This window comes from Spinacia oleracea, chromosome 5 (genome assembly GCF_020520425.1).
Source record: "Spinacia oleracea cultivar Varoflay chromosome 5, BTI_SOV_V1, whole genome shotgun sequence".
Taxonomy (NCBI): Eukaryota; Viridiplantae; Streptophyta; class Magnoliopsida; order Caryophyllales; family Amaranthaceae; genus Spinacia; species Spinacia oleracea.
The window spans coordinates 93,461,906-93,476,704 of NC_079491.1; positions in this window are offsets into that span (position 1 = coordinate 93,461,906).

Consider the following 14,799-nt stretch of genomic DNA (forward strand, 5'->3'; position numbering starts at 1 on the left):
GCCTAGCAAAGCCCGCGCGCGACCAAAGCAAGCAAAGCCCAAACGCGAGAGCAAGGCCAGCAGGCGCGCGCCCCTCGTGGGCTGCGAGCACTTGCTGGGCCTGGGCTCAGCGCGCGCGCGCGCATGGCGCCCCTCGTGGGCTGCTGCGCCTGCGTGTGTGTTTGTGCTTGCGTACGAAACCTTGATCGGTTAGGATTCGTATAAGATTGATTTCCTAAGTCTACTAGATATATTAAGTGATCGAATTTTAGATTAATTCAGATTCACTAAATCGTTTCCTAGTAGGATTCTAATATCCGATACCCATGCCCTATAAATAGGTGATCAATGCTCACAATTTATATCGAGTATTCAAGTATTCAAAGTGATTTTTGAGAGCAAAAATTCAGTCATACAATTGCCTATATGTGCCGAAAATTCTAAGTATCTTAAGGGCGATCCTAGTTGGTCAAGCTTAAGGCGGATCCGGACGTGCTGTGGACTATCTACGGAGGGACGACACTTGGAGTCCTAAAGACTTGTTCTTGTTCGGTTCGGGCGCAGCTAGGGAAGGCACGCAACAAAGTGTATGCATCTAAACTATTCTAAATGATTATGTGTAAATGATATGCTTTCCTGGCTTTATGGTTTTTCCGCATGATTTATGAATTGTCATATGTATCATAACCTAACAGCAAGTGCAAGCCAAGGGGGCATGCAGGCGAGAGGGACCTAATGAGCGAGCAATTGGGTTCGGGATAGGTGTACTACCTGCACAAGTACTGAGTGGGCAACATGCGCGGCGTATGCACCCCCCTATTGGCGAAAAAAGGGTATCCTTAGTCCCAACTCCCGAGGGAGCCGAGATTCGTTATGATGTTCTGCCCGTTCACATTAATATGCTGATTTCAGGTCGTCCCAACTTGATGGGGAAATAAACGCGGGGTAGGATCGTTTCACCCTTCGGCTATTTTGATTACCTACAAGAACGAGTATTTCCTTCACTATCCCCAGTGGAGTCGCCACTGTGAGGGGGTCGAAAAAGCGCGAGGCTAATGCGTGACCTTGTCCCTCGTGGGTGTGACGATTCTTTTTATTCAATCAAGTGTAATTGGATTTCCTGTGAGTATACACCCAATTGACTAGTAATATAGGAGTCGCCATTCAGTTTTTAACGACAATGAGAAAAACTAACAAAACCCGGTTATCGTGACATAAAGGGAGTGCAATTATGTTTGACCACGACGGCCGTAGGTTCCCTTGTGATCCCTGGTGTGGGGATCTCTCAATATACACCCGCAAGGTAGAGATTGAGGGTTCGGGGGACTGTAACTACCGAGAGGAGTAATTCGCTTGTCGATAACTCCAGAGGCAGGATATCCTTACTAGCTCAGCATAAATAATTGAAGGGACATGCGTTAACTATTAAACTTAATCTGAGTTGATTTTAGTAATATGCAACATATAACACTAATTCGATCGCGATTATCTGATTTAAGTAGCATTAAGGGACCTAGCATGATAATCCGATTTCCCAAAAATATTATATTTGTTAGGCGTGATAGAACAATCAGTTTAGGTTAGTTTAACAGTTCATAAAAAGGGCGAGGAAAGCAGTTAAATCATCGAAAAGGGACACATTACGACGCACCCTTGAGAGGTGCTGTTAGGTTATGATACATATGACAATTCATAAATCATGCGGAAAAACCATAAAGCCAGGAAAACATATTATTTACACATAATCATTTAGCATAGTTTAGATGCATACTCTTTGTTGCGTGCCCTCCCTAGCTGCGCCCGAACCGAACAAGAACAAGTCTTTAGGGCTCCAAGTGTCGTCCCTCCGTAGATAGTCCACAGCACGTCCGGATCCGCCTTAAGATTGACCAACTAGGATCGCCCTTAAGGTACTTAGAATTTTCGGCACTTATAGGCAATTGTGTGACTGAATTTTTGCTCTCAAAAAACACTTTGAATACTTGAATACTCAATGTAAATATGTGACCCTAGGCACCTATTTATAGAGTTATGGAAAAGGATTTGGAATCCTACTAGGATACTAATTTATTTAATTATAATCCTACTAGGACTCTAATTAAATAAACTAAATCTTTTAGGATTAGATTTAATCATATGACAAATCCCGGTAGCTTTAGGATTCGAGTAGCACACAAACACACACGCACGCACAGCAGCCCACCAGGGGCGCCATGCGCGCGCGCGCAGCCCGCGAGCTCGCAGCCCACTGCCGCAAGCCCACACGCTGCCGCAACCTTGGCGCGCGCTGGGCCTGCCTTGCGGTGGGCCTGGCGCAGCCTTGGCTGGTGCGTTTGTGGCGCGCTGGCTTGCTGGGCGATGGCCCGGCTTCGTGCTGGGCCTTCGTCTGGCAGGCCTCGTCCGATGCTAATTCGTACGATATGCTTCCGATTAATTTCCCGATTCCGGAATTCATTTCCGATACGAACAATATTCAATATTTCCGATTCCGGAATCAATTTCCGTTTCGAACAAATATTTAATATTTCCGTTTCCGGAATTATTTTCCGATTCCGATAATATTTCCGATTCTGACAATATTTCCGTTTCCGGCAATATTTCCGATTCCGGCAATATTTCCATTTCCGATAATATTTTCCGATACGTACCATGTTTTCGTTTCCGGCAACATCTACGACTTGGATAATATTTGTACTTCCGATACGATCCATATTTCCGTTTCCGGCAATATCATCGTTTCCGGAGTATTCATTTCTTGCCTGTGACGATCTCAGCTCCCACTGAAACCAAGATCCGTCGATTCCGAATATCCATAGATGGAGTATTTAATGGCTCCGTTTACGTACTATTTGTGTGACCCTACGGGTTCAGTCAAGAGTAAGCTGTGGATTAATATCATTAATTCCACTTGAACTGAAGCGGCCTCTACCTAGGCATTCAGCTCACTTGATCTCACTGAATTATTAACTTGTTAATTAATACTGAACCGCATTTATTAGACTTAACATAGAATGCATACTTGGACCAAGGGCATTATTTCCTTCAGTCTCCCACTTGTCCTTAGGGACAAGTGTGCATTTCCTAATTCCTTTGTCGCTCGATGCTTGCTCTTGAACATAAGGTAAGAGTTGTCATCCTTATTATGTCCAGAGGTGTTTCTCGGTTTCAGAGTTCCACTGATCAAATAAACAGATAATCATAGCCTATGATTCATCCGAGCACGGCCATGCATTTCACAGTTTCTAGCTCTCCGAGTGGCCTTGTACAACTTTTAAGCATCTCATCCCGATTTATGGGAGGACAATCCCAATCTTGCGATCTTGAGATTAGACTTCGTTTGATAGGTGATTACCTGAGCGTTGCCTTTATAGCCTCCTTTTACGGTGCGACGGTTGGTCAACGTCAAAGCAACCAGTTCTCAAACAAGTAATCTCAAATCACTCAGGTATTGAGGATTTAGTGTCTAATAATTTTAATGAAATTTACTTATGACAGATTTTCATCTCTTACAGTAAAGTTTCATAGGTCTTGTCCGATACTAGTCTTCCCAAAGTAAGTATCTATGCAAATGATTATGACATTGCCATGTCCACATAGTTCAAGAAACAGAACTACTAGTCATCTTGCATTCTAGTCGTCTAACGTTTTCTATGGGTCCAATTTTATAGAAAACTCCGACTAGGGACCATTTTCAACCTTTGACATTCAAGTTCACTTGATAGACATTTCTTAGTCACAGGACTGGTCCTGACAGTCTATCTTGAATATATCGTCAAATTGAAGGGACTCATCATTTAATACTAAACCAAGATTAAATGGAATATGAAAATACATTTCATATATGATAAATGTTCAACCCCATTGTTTTACAACCATGGGCCTCTAACCCATCTTTAAAAACATTTTAATGGAATTCAAAGCTATGCTTGATTTCCAGTGCTACAATGTGAGTGTTGCTTCTCACTTGTTGCATAGGTTTAGTTATCATGCTTTGCCAATCTTAATATCCTTTTCATCGAATGTTCTATGAGATAGGATGATAAGATCTTCTGAGTATGTGTATTTTGTGATCTAGTCTGCCTAGCTACAAGAGTGGTTCTACGCATTTTTCAATGAAGAATCATCAAGTCAGATGACATGTGATCTACCTAAGTTCAATGAAGAACTCATTAATACAAACAACTCTCTTTTATTGCTTCTTAGGCAATAAGTACTTCTACTTCAAATGTTTAGGTTGCTAGTGATGCTTTGTTTGGATTTACTTATCCAAGCAGTTCACAGATATGTGGAAGACTTTCCAGCTGTATCTTTGAACATAGAAATTAATATTTTAATATCCCACGCAACAACTCATGGTCTCCAATCCATGTTGCCATTTCAAAACACGATGTTCTATAGCTCGTCCTTATCAATGGATAACTCCAAAGGGTCTTGCTTGATCCTTTGCCAGTGTTTATGCGTGTAGCATCAATATTTAGCATATCTTTATTTCCTTGAATCAAGAACTATTCCTATGTACCTTTTCAAGTACCATAAGTATTCTTGATCTCAATCTAGTTGATCTTCACTTAGATCAATAGAGATTGGTATATGTTCGTCATGCCTAAAGTCATACGATACGTTTTTGGCGATCCTCATATTATATTATATACATGATAAATTCTTTTGCAGAATTATTCCCAATTGAATTCTATTCATGTAACTTTAGCTCATTCAATTTCAATAGATACTGAATCCAGCTAAATTTTTTGACATATAATATAGGTTAAGAATCTTACTTAGATCCTTTGATGTTTAACTTAGTAAATGCTAATACATAGTTAAAACATTCTTTACTTAGATTTATTCACATGGGTCGAATATCTCCAATGGAGTCTTTCGTGTTTGATTTAGTAAATGCCATTACTTAATCTAAAACATTAATATAAGATCTTTGTAAATAGATCTTAATACCCAGTATGTACTAAGTTTCGCCTTGGTCCTTCATTGATGAATAATTTCAAATCTAAGTCATTAGCATTTGAATGTTATTTCAGAATAGAGAGATATGTGTGTGATACACATAGGACCAATTAAGTTTTATGTACTCCCACTAAACTTCTTATATATCTATAAGAATCATGTACATTTTATGAAACTAAAATACTTATTAGCTTCACTAAAATATAGTTCTAATTCCCAATTGCTTGCTTAAATCTGTACTTAGATTTTATAAACTAGCTTTTCTTTTCAAGCATTTATTTGGATCCACAAATCCTATGACATGCCATGTACATAGTTTTCTTCCAACATTTGATTGAGGAATACGTTTTGTCATCCAATTGTCATATGTACCAATATGCAATCATTGCTTGAGTTATAGACTTGAGCATTACGATTATGCATGAGGTTTCAACACAATCCACGCCGTGAATTTGCTTGTAACCTTTTAGCAACTAATCTAGCTTTGTGTTGTGAACACAATTTCATGTTTGATGGTTTTTATCCTTAAAACAAACTTGCAACCAATAGGTGTGAAACTATTCTTGCAAATCAACAAAATTTCAATTTTGTCATCAAAACATTGAGTATGTTTTATGGCCTCTAACCATTTAAAACATTTGAGTCTATATATGGCCTCTAACCATTTTAGGGAATCTGGGTTTTGTCATAGCTTTCTTATAGGTCACAAACTCATTAATCTACATGATAATAGTTGGACTGTAAGTTGTAGGTTTCTTCACTATCTAATAGAAGAATTGCATAGTTTCAGTGACCTGAACTCCATGTTTCTTCACTATAGAAGAATCTCATAGTTTCAGTGATTTGAACTCTATGCCTACTTGGGTATAGAACATCAAACAACAGAATATCAATAGCCACTTGAAAGTCCTTTGAATATTCTGTTCTCCTTGAAGCACTTGTAAAGCCACTTCTTAGAGAAGTCTATTCTTTAAAGCTACTTCTAAAGTCCTCAAAGAATAAGTGTTCGGATTTTCTAAAGAACTTCGAAAAGCCTCCGGAATCTCCGTTTTATGTTTGTTGTTCCCCTCGAAGACAGTCGAGGTCTATTTTCTCCCACTTGTCATTTTGGAAAAGAATCTCCAAAAGGACATTATTTCGAGCAAACAAACATTATGTTCTCAAAAATTCGTGGTAGAAACAATACCCTTGTGTCTCATTTGAATAAATCACAATGAAACATATATCTATACTTGGGCCTTAGTTTGTCGAATGACAAACACTAAGCTCCCACTGAGTTTAGCAACTCTCTAGATATATTTTATGAAAAGTTATTCTGAAATTACTTTTCAATAGCTTTGACGAATTTGGTTTAGTTTGGTGGTAGTTGAGCATTTTGTTTTAGAAATTATAGGAAAAGTTTTTATGATTCATCATTAATCGAATCAAGTACCAATTGACTTCGATTATTCCAACTAAGATATGCCATATATTATGGACCTAGATTGTGAAATTACAACACACAATCATTGATGATCATATTTGGTCTCAAGTAATCATCAACATGATCTAACCTAGATCTTTATGATTTCTTGCCAAGTGGATTTTATACTTTTGAATCTTTGAACTAGCCAAACAGATTCAACTTATATCACATTTGAGTAAATAAACCTATATTCACTCAAATCCATGTGAAATAATAAAGTCATAAAATCTTTCTTTAGCTTTGAACTCTATTTTCTAGGCGTTCTAACAATAGTTCATATCTTTTGTTACTTTCAACAAGTAAGACTAGTTGTCTTAAAATGATCTAGAAATCAATCAACTTTCAAAAGTCCATCAAAATAGAGCTTATGAATGTTAACTTGTTGATATGGTCTAAGCAACAATGCCAAAGATTAGTGGAACTCAAATCAAGGGATTGATTTGAACCTAGTAAAGTTCTTTTAAAGAGTTGTTTGTTTTAATCAAGCATATTGACTCATCCCGTAAATGACCATTTCATTCAAATAAACAAACAAGCATTGTTTTTGTTCTTCTGAATGTGAGTCTTTCTGTGTTTGAAGCAGAAATTTAGGTATGCTGATTATGGAACAAAATAGCCATTTAGTTCCAGCCTTTGAAAGGTCTTAAAACAAACTGGATGACCCTACAACTAATGTAGCATTGCCATGCTTCATTTCCCACTTGTAGGTCATTAGTGTAGCCTAGCTTCCATTGTTTGAGTTATTACCGAAGTAAGAACCTCAAGCGGTATATGATACCAAGGAAGTTTGATTGCTAGGTCACTTTTCTTTAAACATAAACTTATAGGTAGAACCGGAATCGTAAATTCCTTTCATTTGTTCCTTTGTTTTCCTATTTCTTGTACCCTTTCTTATAGTCTTAAGAATTGAATTCTCTAGTGTTGATTTTTATACTTTGTTAGACATTCCAATGTCACCAACAAGGTTCTTTACCATTTTAATTTATGTTGAATATTTTGTTTCAACTAGATGATCTTACCAGAAGCTTCTAAAGTTCTCTAAGCATCGATCTATTCGAATGTCTAGGGACTAGACTCATTCGAGAATTAAATGGACAAAGATATTAGGTTGTTAACCATTGGTAAAGCTGAGCGTTTAAACTCAATGCTTCATGATTTCAAAACTACATTGTATTTTGATTTCACAAGCACCAATTGGTTTGCCATTCGATTTTGATGTTCGAAAACATCCATAAAAGTCGCTGTAAGAAACGTACATTTTAAATTGCTCACTTTCTCTCATTTCCGTGAATCGTTCTTGGATTCACTACCAATCGAGGAAATTTACTGTTACCTTTCTAAAAGGATTTACCGCAGTGCAAGATATTTAATTATAAACAATAATTAAAACATTCATTGAAGCATGAAAAGTCTAAACATTTATCATGAATAATAACTTGAAAATGAAAGCAATCATGCAATTTAAACAAGTCATTGGCATTTTATTCGAATTATGTGTTCCGGCAGGTGTGAATAAAATGATTCCAAGACCCTAAAATCATTGAAGAACTAAGCACAGTTTGTCGACTTAATCCTAAAACATCTTAGGTAAGCAAAAGCCTTTTGCTAATAGTCTAGAAACTATTCTTGGTTGATAGGTACGTCTAAGAACTTATTAGGTAAACCTATCGATTTTGCCACGACATAAAAGGACTCCTTACTTATATCGTTGAGTTTCACCAAAACTAACATGTACTCACAATTATTTGTGTACCTTGCCCCTTTAGGACCAATAAGTAACACCTCGCTGAGCGAAAACTATTACTAGATTGATGTAAAGGATATCCAAGCAAGTGTATATTTTGGCATGGCACCTTTTAACTCAATTTTTTAAGTTTGGAACTTAAGGCTCTTACTATGTTGGTTAGATTTTAAGTGAACTAAAATCCTTAATCATGCAACATAATCAAGCTTTTGATCTCATGCATTTTAAGACATATTTAAAAGCAATAAATAACTTAAAACATGCATAAGATAAATGTGATCTAGTATGGCCCGACTTCATCTTGAAGCTTTAACTTCAAAGTCCGTCTTGAAAATCTCCGTGGGAGGCACCATTTTCTTCAAATAGGATAAGCTATAATTAAAACTAATTACAACTATTTGATGGTACGCAGACCATATTTGAATTGAAAAACAACTTTGGTACTATAGACCAATTACATTCAAATTAATGGTACGCAGACCATATTTCCTATACTATTTGGGCCATACTAGTCACTTCATAACCTGCAAAACAGTACATATACAATATATACCATTCACCCATTCATTAACATGAATGGCCCACATAGCTGGTTAGTAAAACACATTATGCATCACATAAACATTTGCATCAATTAATCAAGGGCACCAATAATCTACAAATTATTCAGTCCTTATTAATTCTAATCAAGTTGTTTTAACCTTAAGGTTTTGTAGACCTAATCAATAGTTTATGACTAAAAGGGGCTCCCACTTAAACCAATAAATTCATATGCTTTACTAATTTTAAACATAAAAATGTATTTCTAGTCTAACCGGAAACATACAAATTTAATTAAAATTTAAAGCTCATATAAATTTATAATTGAATCCACAAAGTTTAATTTAATTTCAGTCGTATTTAAATTAATTCATGATTTTAATTTTAGTAAAATAATTAGAATAAATAAAATTTATTATAATTACAATATTCAAAATTAAAATCCAAGAAAATAATTTAAATTATTAATTTTAAAATTAATTAAAATTACATAAACTGAAAATTTCAAATTAAAATTTCAAAACGATCTAATCGCAACGCAACAACCCCACGCAACGCACGCCCATGGGCCACACGCACACAGCCATCGCTGGCCATGTGCGCGCAGCCCATGCGCTGCGTCGCATCGCTGCTGCTGCTCTCCTTCGCAAGGCATCACGCGAGCTGGTGCTCGCTGCGCGCGCCAGCACTCGATGCACGCGAGCCATCGCTCGCTGCGCTCGCTCGCCAGCGCTCGCTTCATGCGAGCCAGCGCTCGCTGCGCGCGCTCGCCAGCGCTCGCTTTATGTGGGCCATTGCTCGCTGCGCGCGCTCGCCAGCGCTCGCTGCGCGCGCTAGCCAGCGCTCGATCCTGCGAGCCATCGCTCGCTGCGCGAGGCATCGACGCTGGGCGTAGCACTCGTGGCACGCGAGCTTGCGCTCGCTGCGCGCGAGGCTCCGCACGCTTGCGCGAGGCAGTGCGCGCTGTGGCGCAGCTCGCTTGTTGCCCACACGCGACTGCTGTGCCTTGCTTTCGCCCTCGCCCATTCGTCCATTGCTCACAGCCCACGACACAAGGCAGGGCTGCTGCCTTGTGCTCGTGCACCATGGCCTTGCTCATTGCATTCGTGCCGCATGGGCGACGAGCTCCCTCGCTCGTCGTCACATGCCCGCACTATACAACACCCCTTAAGGGTAACACGTAGCGTCCATTGCTTTATGCGTGCAAGTTATATGAGCGAATCGCATAAAGTTTAAAAAATTTATATTTAAAATTAATGACAAATTAATAAATAATATTAATTTCATAATTTTAGGGCGAAAAATCGAAAATTTATTATTCAATTGATTTCCGATTAACATGGATTCAAGTCTAGGTCATAAAAATTTAAAATTTAACATAAATTTACAATTTTTATGGTGGTTTTTAATCATAGGTATCTAATTAAATTATAATTAATTATGAAAATCAAATTAATTCTAAATTATTCTAATTTTCAACAAATTAATCATAATTACAAATTAGATTGCATAATTAACAAGGCTAGGCATTCAAACTTGTTAAACATATACAGTAGGTCAATAAAAAATTCAAGATTTATCAACAAGAATCGCAAATATTTAAATTGACGAAATTTTGCATTCGAAAAACTAAAACCTCCGAAAAGTCATAGTTAGGCTTCGAATTTGAGAATTCTGGGTTCGGCAGAAAATTACTATTTTTGTCAAAATTTTAGAATGCCTTTTACATGCGTAATTGACACAAAAATCACTCGATTTGGATGAGTAACGAAGAAACTGCCGAAAAACTGCGTACGTATAATTAAATAAACGCAATTTGCAATTAATTAACAATTACGAAAATTAATCACCCCTTTTAATTCTTGCAAATTTGTAATATTTAACCATGTTCATGCAATTTAGATTATGAAAATAATAAGAGGCTCGTGATACCACTGTTAGGTTATGATACATATGACAATTCATAAATCATGCGGAAAAACCATAAAGCCAGGAAAACATATTATTTACACATAATCATTTAGCATAGTTTAGATGCATACTCTTTGTTGCGTGCCCTCCCTAGCTGCGCCCGAACCGAACAAGAACAATTCTTTAGGACTCCAAGTGTCGTCCCTCCGTAGATAGTCCACAGCACGTCCGGATCCAACTTAAGATTGACCAACTAGGATCGCCCTTAAGGTACTTAGAATTTTCGGCACTTATAGGCAATTGTGTGACTGAATTTTTGCTCTCAAAAATCACTTTGAATACTTGAATACTCAATGTAAATATGTGACCCTAGGCACCTATTTATAGAGTTATGGAAAAGGATTTGGAATCCTATTAGGATACTAATTTATTTAATTATAATCCTACTAGGACTCTAATTAAATAAACTAAATCTTTTAGGATTAGATTTAATCATATGACAAATCCCGGTAGCTTTAGGATTCGAGTAGCACACAAACACACACGCACGCACAGCAGCCCACGAGGGGCGCCATGCGCGCGCGCGCGCAGCCCACGAGCTCGCAGCCCACTGCCGCAAGCCCACACGCTGCCGCAGCCTTGGCGCGCGCTGGGCCTGCCTTGCGGTGGGCCTGGCGCAGCCTTGGCTGGTGCGTTTGTGGCGCGCTGGCTTGCTGGGCGATGGCTCGGCTTCGTGCTGGGCCTTCGTCTGGCAGGCCTCGTCCGATGCTAATTCGTACGATACGCTTCCGATTAATTTCCCGATTCCGGAATTCATTTCCGATACGAACAATATTCAATATTTCCGATTCCGGAATCAATTTCCGTTTCGAACAAATATTTAATATTTCCGTTTCCGGAATTAATTTCCGATTCCGATAATATTTCCGATTCTGACAATATTTCCGTTTCCGGCAATATTTCCGATTCCGGCAATATTTCCATTTCCGATAATATTTTTCGATACGTACCATGTTTTCGTTTCCGGCAACATCTACGACTTGGATAATATTTATATTTCCGATACGATCCATATTTCCGTTTCCGGCAATATCATCGTTTCCGGAGTATTCATTTCTTGCCTGTGACGATCTCAGCTCCCACTGAAACCAAGATCCGTCGATTCCGAATATCCATAGATGGAGTATTTAATGCCATTAAATACTTGATCCGTTTACGTACTATTTGTGTGACCCTACGGGTTCAGTCAAGAGTAAGTTGTGGATTAATATCATTAATTCCACTTGAACTGAAGCGGCCTCTAGCTAGGGATTCAGCTCACTTGATCTCACTGAATTATTAACTTGTTAATTAATATTGAACCGCATTTATTAGACTTAACATAGAATGCATACTTGGACCAAGGGCATTATTTCCTTCAGGTGCGTCACGGTTCTCAGAAAACTAACCACTTTGACTTTGCTATTTCTCCTTTTTATTTAACGAATCTCAATTATGGGACAGGATACGTTCTGTTCGATTTATGGATCGATTGCGACAGAACGCGTGAACAGTTTCGCAGCGAGAGGCTTAGGCTAAGGGTTGGAGTCAATACTCAAAATATAATTGTGTGTTGTTGTGTTTTTGTTTCACGTCGAAACTAGGGGCCTATTTATAGGGAAGAGTTCGTGGAAAGATAGAATTGCAGAGTTCTAATCCACAAAGAATTAGGAAAAGAGACGTACCCAGGTATTTTCAGCGCCCAGGCCTGGGCGCCGAAGATTTCGGCGCCCAGAGCCAGGCGTTGAAAATAGGGTATGGGCAGTTTTGTTTAGTTAGATTCGGATTCCTAAAATCCGTAGAGTTTGAGATTAATTCGAGTCTTTTAGCGCGTATCAATTTTATGACGGAATGCGTCTGGGCCCGTTACGAACTCTAGGTTCGTTAGGATTTTAATTAATACGTGACTCCTATTTCCGAATCCTATTAGGAATAGTATTCTCGCGGTTTTCTATCTCATTTAGGATTTATGTTGGAATGCAACACCTAACTCTGACAGGTTTCTATCTTTTATGATTTGCCACTTTTAGACGCTACCTTTTACGGCAGTTACTATTTTTAGCAAGTTTCCATAAATAGCAGGTTTCGGGTGAAATGAAATGGGGAATCGAGATTTGTTTATTTTATAGGAGATGCGCTGTCAAGTGGAGTTTTTATGCTTTCATCATCGAACCTTTCCCTTGCGGGAATGGGGACAAAAGTAGGTGTCTACAGAGAGCACGCTACATAAGTATGTATCCTACATTATGCTAATTGTTATGTGGCAATTAATTTGGAATCCTGGCTTTATGGTTTTTCCGCATGAAATATATATGCTTTATATGTATCATAACCTAACAGATTTGTGCTCTCCTATCTATAGGCACCCACTACGTCCGTTATAGGGAAGCGTCCAGCCCCTTCTTCGGCTGCTTCCAAGGTGAAGCGTCCTTTTTTCAAGAAGAAAGGCAGCGCTGATAATGTGGTATCGCCTGGACTGGAGCCGACGTCTCCTCCTTCTGTGGATGTGGGGGCCTCTTCCACACAATTGGAAGATCTTCTTGCGGCCAAGGTAGCCAAGGAGTCTTCTCCTAAGGTGATAGGAGATGAGGGCCCGATGGCCAAGGAGGTCTCCACTGAGGCAGTAGCAAGTGTTGGTCATGCTGCGGATCCGTCGCCCGGGAAGGAGGCAAGCAGGGAGTCGGTTGACCCTTCTTCTCCTGCTTAGGGTAAGGCGATGCCCCAACCTACTCCGACGGAAAATGCGGGTAAGTTTTGTAGTGAATGGGACGTCTTGTCCACTTAGTGATCTATTGCTAATCTCGTGATTATATGTCGATACAGCTGGTGTTGACTTTGAACGGATGAAGAGGGCCGAGGTGGCACAGATTCCCCCTTCCGGTGGTTTTAGCTCAAAGGAAAAGGATAAAATTATTACCTTCGTCTACGCGGCTATCCCTAAGGACTATGTGAGATCCCTTCCAGGGATTGAGGAAGGCTTCTTTGGGGCCATGCAGTCCCTTGTGCTGGATGTGAGACTTTTTAGAAATTTCTTATTCTTTCAACTATCCCTTCTACTGTACTCTTGACGCCATGAGTAACTGGTTTGTTTGATTTTTGCACAGCTTTTTATCAGATTCGCCGAGGCTCAGCAGTACTGTGTCGGCATGCACCAGGAGCTGCTGAATCACAAAGACCCAATTGAGAATCATGATAAGTACGCTGATAATAAGGCGAAACTTATTAATGATGAAATGGAAGTGGTCATCAGGTCGGAGACTTCTGCTCTCCAGCAGTTCAAGGCAGATGCCAAAACTTATGTGGCGAAGCTAAAGGAGCATGAGGAGAAACTGACTGTCCTCAAGGCTGGGTATGCTGCCATTTCGGAGTGGGTTGCAAACTTCTCCACAAAGGTGGACGCCCTGGAGAAGAAGCTTAAGGTCACTCAGGGTGAAGTGGAGACTATCCGGGGGGAGGCCGCACTAGTAGAAAAAACCCATGTTGCAACCCCCTTGTTGCAACGTACATGTAATAATACGCTTCAACAACCAGTAGGTCAACGCGGGTCAAACTTTATAAAGGGTTGTTGCAGCGTACAAATTAATTGCCCGCAGCAAGAGAGTTTTTTGCAGCGTACAAAGTAAAAGCCCCTGCAATAGCCCATTTATTTTGCAGCGTACAGATAAAAGCCCGCTGCAATAAAAAAATTTCGCTGCAAAGCTAATTAAGAAAAACATTTCGGATCTCAAACCTAAGGACGCTCATACTCCCTCTTCTTCCCTCAGCTTTCCCTGCGTACTCTCTCACCTCCTCATTCTTCTTCTTCTTCATCTGCTCTCTTTCTCTCTCCTAAATCCCTTCTTTCTCCGCCATATTCCCCCAATTCTGAGGTCCTTTTCGTGAATTCTCCCCCGTTTTCTCGCCGCGGTTTCTTCCCCAGGTAACTCCCATTTCGACGCTTTTTTCTGAATCCCCCCTTTTTTGTTCTAAGTTTTCTCTAATTCGTGGTTTTTTTGGGTTTTTTGCAAGTAATTGTTGAAATTGGGTGACAATTCGTCTTGGTTTTTGTGAAAATTTGCTCGACTCTTTCTCTCCAAGCATCTGGCCTTCGACCTCAGCCTTCGAACTCAGCCGCCTTCGAAATTGAGGAGGTATAGTTTTCTAACTTTTTGTATTTGTT